The sequence below is a fragment of the Medicago sativa genome, chromosome 8 (assembly GCF_051527215.1).
Source record: "Medicago sativa cultivar Bolivia chromosome 8, Bolivia_mono, whole genome shotgun sequence".
In the NCBI taxonomy this organism is placed as follows: Eukaryota; Viridiplantae; Streptophyta; class Magnoliopsida; order Fabales; family Fabaceae; genus Medicago; species Medicago sativa.
In genome coordinates, this window is record NC_140756.1 from 7,777,943 (window position 1) to 7,784,514 (window position 6,572).

A 6,572-nucleotide genomic window follows, 5' to 3' on the forward strand; every position below is an offset into this window, starting at 1 on the left:
TTATTACATCCAATTCATCGAAGATCCAAAATAATTAATCGATCTCTCAAGACAAACCCAATTGCAATTCTTCTGTCATACAGCACAGAGCCAGAAGAAAGTTTATTCCATATTTTACCAAGAAAATGTGCACCATTATTTAACAGTATTATGATACAAATTGATACCATAAAGAACTAAAATTTATATAAAAAATAAAAAAGAAACTGAAATACTGAAATGTGGGATCCAATAAAACACTTTCATCACACACAGGTATGTAGTAATCCATCCACTCAATTCATATCACCAGCAGTCATTTTTGGCCACACCTTTTGGTAAAACAAGATCAATTGCAGCTACATTTCCATCAATACTCATAACTGGCTTCTTGTAGATGGCATCAGCTACATAGTTACCATGACACAAACAGAACAGTAAGAAACTAAAAGCGATGAAGACAATTTACGAGGTTAAACAGAAATCAATTAACAAAAAATGGAATCCCATTTACTTTTGAAAATGCAGAAAATTAAACAACATAAACCAAATCAATTAACAAGTGGTTCTAAGAGAATGTCATATGAGGTACCTTCAATATCTATTTAAGATTATGTTTGGGATGTGAGCAATTTTGCGCCATGTTGCACTTCTTTGTTTGACGCATTCATGAATTAAGTCAGGACAATCAACGATCTGTAGGGTCTGCAATTTGGCAAGGCGAGGCATTCCTTTGGGCAGAGAAGCCAAACATTTGCAGTTTGCAAGTTTGATACGATGAAGTGACGAGAGGTTGCAAATCCAATCTGGCAATACCTCTAGATCATTACAATCCAAAAATGTAATACTTTCCAAGAAAGGAAGATAGTTGTGGTCGTTCTTAAACCAAATTTCAATTTCTTGAAATTTTTGATTTGAAAGCTTACGAAAACCAAGATGCTTGAGAGATGTCAGATTTTGCACCCAATCATCCGGTAGTTTTTTCATATTCAGATCATATCCTCCAATTTGCAAGTATTTTAGCATTGAAAGAGGAGAGAAATCAATCAAACACGTTGAACCTACAGTTTTTAATGTTGCTTCCAATGCCTCCACTCTTGAAAATGTTAAACTCAATGCCTTGTCAAGTTTTGGAAAAGTAGGCATGTGAGTTAGCCTTGAACATTGATTCATTTCTAATTGAGAGAGACGAGAAAAGAAGAGATTATGTATTTGTGAAGAGCTATCATCACCAATGATATCATCCTTCATCTTCCACCATCCCCTCAACTTTGCACATCCATAAATTCTGAGGATCTCCAAAGACGGGAAGAATGTTTTGAGAACAAGAGGTTCTTCATAATATATGTACTCCAATTCACGAAGGCCGGTTATAACAAGTGACTTTAGGAAAGGGAGACGTTCCATCGGTGGTAGATACTGCAAACCTGGACAATCACAGAGATATTCCTACAATATTTGTGAGATTCCGCACCCCCACACTCAACTTTCCGAATTCGGACATTTTATTCTTCTCTTTATAGGCTTTTACATTTCCAATATCAAGTTGTCTTAAATTGATTAAATTAGAGACATCTTTTGTGGAAAATTCAACTTCTTTACACCCCTCCAATAATACTGTTTGTAGGCAAACAATATTACGTATGGATTTCGAAAGACTTGTTACTCCATTGCACCACCGTAAGTTAACATATCTTAAATGCTTCAATTTTCCAATTGAATAACACAACTTACTTAATGAACAATATGACAACTTCAAGACACGTAGGTATTTGAATTTTGAAATAACAAATAATTCATTTTCATTCAAACTATCCGGATGGTCGGATAACAAAATCAAAGTTCGTATCCTGTTTGCATCCATTGACTCTAACAAACCAATAGCATCCCTTTTCAACACTACATGCATGGGGCTTCCTACAAGTACTCTTTTCTCACTATCCAAGTAACAACAGTCATTACCGGCTACTTGCATTGCAAGATCATGTATTAAATCATGCATTTTGAAACTACATATATCACCATAATCGTCAACTTCAACATCTTGGAAAAATGACTTCATCAAAAAAATATTTACGAACTGGTTACCGATATCTTCCATGAGCTGTTTTTCAGCTGAACATTCAAGATAACCTTGTGCCATCCACAATTGAATCAGCTCATCCTTTTGTATATCCCAGTCTTTAGGATATAAAGAACAATAAGCAAAACACTGTCTCAATTGAGGTGACATGTTTTGGTAACTCAGTTGCAACACTGGCATGATGCTATCTTCGTCTTCACATAATTTCCAAAAGTCACCTTGTAAAACATCAAACCATTCCTTTTCTTCCCTTTTACCCTGTAATAGGCCTCCTAGCGTTCTGATTGCTAGTGGAACCCCACTGCACTTTTCTGCTATCTTCTTACCAATTGACTCAAGAGTTTGATTCATTCCTTTGGTCTCATCCCCATTTGAAATTATTTTCTTCATCAAATCCCAAGATTCTTTTAAAATCAAACCATTCAAAGTATAGGGGACACTTACAGCCATTGTTTGTGCCACAACTTTAGAACGAGTTGTCACTACAACCTTACTACCTTTAGCACCACACATTAAATAATTCCTCAATTGAGTCCATTTTTCAAAACTCTCGTTCCAAATGTCGTCTAGGACTAACAAGTATCTCTTACCAGTTAGTTCTTCACGAAGCATATTTTGCAAGTTGTCCAATGATAATGTATCATCAATTTTGCTCTCAGTCAATGATTCCAACATTTTCTTCACAATAGTTTTGACTTCAAAGTTATGAGATACACATACCCACATGCACTTTTCGAAAATCTTTTTTACTTCACCATCGTTATATACCAATTGAGCAAGAGCTGTCTTTCCCAAACCGCCAATCCCAACAATAGCAACCACAGAGACATGCTGATTTTCATGAGATTGCCTCAACAAGCTTATAATCTCAATTTTATCATATTCTCTTCCGATGATATCTGATTCTAACACAAAAGAACTAGTTTCCCTTTTTACATTGTTACCTTGTTCAACCACCACAACATTTGAGTTTAAATTCAGCGCAGACATATCTCTCACGACATCATTAAATACTTTCTGTATTTTTTCAATCTTATAGGCCATTTTTCTGCGAAATACAATTTTGTTGGGAGATAAAGAATGAACTACCTGTCTCACTTTGTTCTTATGAGATTCAATAATTTTGTGTCTCATATCTTCAATAAAAAATTCATCTAGCAAATCATCAGCAGGATGAAGCACATCATCTTTGAGTCTTCTTATCCAGTTTTGCACACCAAGACTTTGTTGTTGTTTCTCCTCGGCATCAAGGAGCACAGCTCTGACAGACTCAATCGTTCGCTTTAGCCTTTCCAATTCAGTCATAACACCATAAATCCGTCCAAATTCCTGAAAAGCTACAGAAGCCAACCTGACAAAAGAAATTTTCAGCATATATACCGACTAAATGTTTCATTTTGATACTTCCTGTTAGAGTATATATATTATTTCTGATAGTATGAATTGGTTGATGCGAGTTTAATTAGGAGTTAGTTATTCAATTAGTTGGTGCAATTGTGATCTATAAATATGATATTTATGTACACAATTTACTATTTTTTTAAATATTTTAAGGAGTTTTTCTCTCAATCAATCTCTTAAGCATATGACATGAATCTTCATCTCTTTGATACTATGACTACAAATACTTCCGTTTTTTTTTTTATGAGAATTAATACTTCCTCTCTAGTAGTAATAAATAATAAACAACAGTGTATGATATCAATGGTAAGAGTGACAATTTAAGGGGAAAAAATAGAGAAAGGTTGAAAATGAAGTAACCTGTTAACAAGGCTTGCAGCAACAGCATATGGAATTTGTTCAGCCATCCTTCAAAAAGTTTGAAGATTGAAAAAAGTTTGAGAGATTGAAAGTGGAAATGAATAACAGGAAGGGAGGAATAGTGAGCAAATCAAGTCCTTATAAGTCCTCCCTTTATCTACACGTTGCTTCACTCTCGTCCATATGACCAATAATACCAAGTAACAAATAATAATAATAATAATAATAATAATAATAATAATAATAATAATAATAATAATAATAATAACTCGAGTTGGTGGTCGAACCCTTTTTATTGTACGGGTATCGACTGATTTTATTTTGTAATTATACTTTGTGACTGTTTGTTTGCCGAGTTGGACCCTCTAGTACACCTTGTACCGAGGGGTTTCCATCGCCGTTGTTAAATATATACCATTTTGATTTCTTAAAAAAACAAATAATAATAATAATAATAATAATAATAATAATAATAATAATAATAATAATAACAATAAAATATTATTTTAGTGTGTAAAATGTGATTTTTAACTCCAAAAGTGTTTTGTCAAAAAACTCCAAAAGTTTATTCAAAATTGTATATCTAAGATTTTCAGTCAATTTTCACTCAATTTTATGTGAACCGTTTTTTTTAATTAGTATTTTTTTGTCAATATTTTTAATTAGTACTCCCTCCGTTTCAAAATGAGTGTCGTTTTAGGTGTTTACACACATATTAAGAAATGCAATGATTAGGAGAAAGATAATGGTTATTTTACCAAATTATCCTTATTAACTATTGGTTAGTTTTAAAAGTAATACTTTGGAAGTAGTGTACATAGTATTAATTGGAGGGTACAATTGAAAAGAAAAAAGTTATTATTGCATTGAAAACTGAAAGCGACACTCATTTTGAAACAATTTTTTTTGGCTAAAGCGACACTCATTTTGAAACGGAGGGAGTATTATTATTATATGAAGGTTTTTTTTTCAGGGGTATTTGATGGTTAGTTATTATTTTTTTGGTGAATTAATTTATTTGATGGCTATGTTGCTTAGTGATTGATATTTGTGTTTATTTTCCAAGCAGCTTAGTTAGTTTACTTTTCCTTTTGCTGTCGTTGTTAATTCTTCCTTTCATGATCTTTCTTTATATACATACTTTTCAAAAAAGGCTGAGGCTATCATTTTCCATTTTCCACGGTGTTGATTTTCCTAGTGACTTCCTTTAAGATTTATCATAATATATCTCATTTGCAATATCTCATTGTCTAAAAATAATTGTAACCACAAGATATTAATAAGATAACTTATATTTTTCTACTAATATCCTGTTACTCATCGTATTTTAACATAACTAGTTATTCCACTAACTACAATTAATAAAAATATTTTTAATGAACTTCATTTTATAATCACAATCATCATAACTAATCAATTTCTTAAGAACAACACACAGCTCAAATATAAAAAAAAAATTATGAGATGGAAGGAGTAAATTGATGAGTAACTATATGTTTCAAATGTGACAAATTTTTAATTTTCCATTGATCATTTTTAGGGGTAACAATGAACCAATCAACTAGAACTCGACGGTTAATTCTTTGAATTTGCTTCATAAATTAAAATTAATTGAAAATTAAGTTTGTTAAATAAATGTGATGAATTTGAGCTATATATAGATTGACTCTTTTGGTTTATGAGTTTGTTTGATGATATATATTGTTGTGGTGTGAATCTCCTCAAGTGAGGTGCCTAGGAAGTTTATTTTTCACATCCCATATTTTGTCCATTCCGCGAGGCGGATGAATCAGGGCGTGAGGCGCCTGTCTCATGTTTTGGAGCATATTTAAGAAGTTTTTCGTTCTTTTGTTCTGTAATCTCATGAGACCAAAAGAGGGAACTTTTGAAAATTGAATGCTAAAGTTTGTGTGTTTTTGTTGAAACTTTTGGGGGTGGGAAACACATTCTAAATTGAAAGATAAACTATTAGTTGACAATCCATTTTTCAATTTTCAGACAGTATAAAAAAGTTAAAAGACAAGAAACAGTTTTTCTTCTATAAAATACATCTGAAGGTAGAACAATCATAAGAATATCCAAGCAAGCTATGAGACAAAGTTTTCCCTTCATCAATAGTATATGAGTGGTTAGAAATAAGAACATGGTACATGACATACTTCATGCACAGGATTGATGCATGTTTTGTAAATCCTTTTAACAACAAACTTCATACTTCAGAGAAATTTTTCAAACTTCACTTACAGAGGTACTTGAATATGTCATAAGTTTATGGAATCTTGCAAGTAGATATATCACATAGTACACCATTCTATTAACTGATTCAAAAACCTTCCAAACAGTATAATTGAAAGAAATAAAATGTTTGGCATGAAGAGTGTAAGCTAACAATTTATAATGATAAGAAAAAATAATAAGCCTTATCCTATTTTACATAATTTTCTAGAATATAAAAAGGAATAATATATTAACATCTTGGAATCAGATTCTAACACAACAATCGGAATCATTCCATCTTTAGTGAACTTCAAAGCATTCCTCAACCCATAGCTTTGTTAAATTAAACTTATTTGTATGTGCTAGACTAGAACTACAACTAGAAAGTAAAACCATTTGATCTTTATATCCAAGCACAGTGTCGTGCGTATAAAATTAAACATATTTTTGATACATCTGGATTTGCCAAAAAGAGTCGTCCATAATCCACCAAATCGGAAGCACCACATTCTTCAGCGCCATTTCCTTCACT

General features: G+C 32.3%; 1 pseudogene across 1 annotated transcript; it reads right to left on the bottom strand.

Moving 5' to 3' along the window:
• Nucleotides 1-248: 248 nt before the first annotated feature.
• On the bottom strand, nucleotides 249-3,926 carry LOC146896614 (putative disease resistance protein RGA1; annotated as a pseudogene). The gene is made up of 3 exons (XR_015024138.1): nucleotides 3,824-3,926; nucleotides 572-3,413; nucleotides 249-386 (listed from the first exon to the last, which is right to left on the bottom strand). The product of XR_015024138.1 is annotated as a putative disease resistance protein RGA1 (transcript).
• Nucleotides 3,927-6,572: the final 2,646 nt, after the last annotated feature.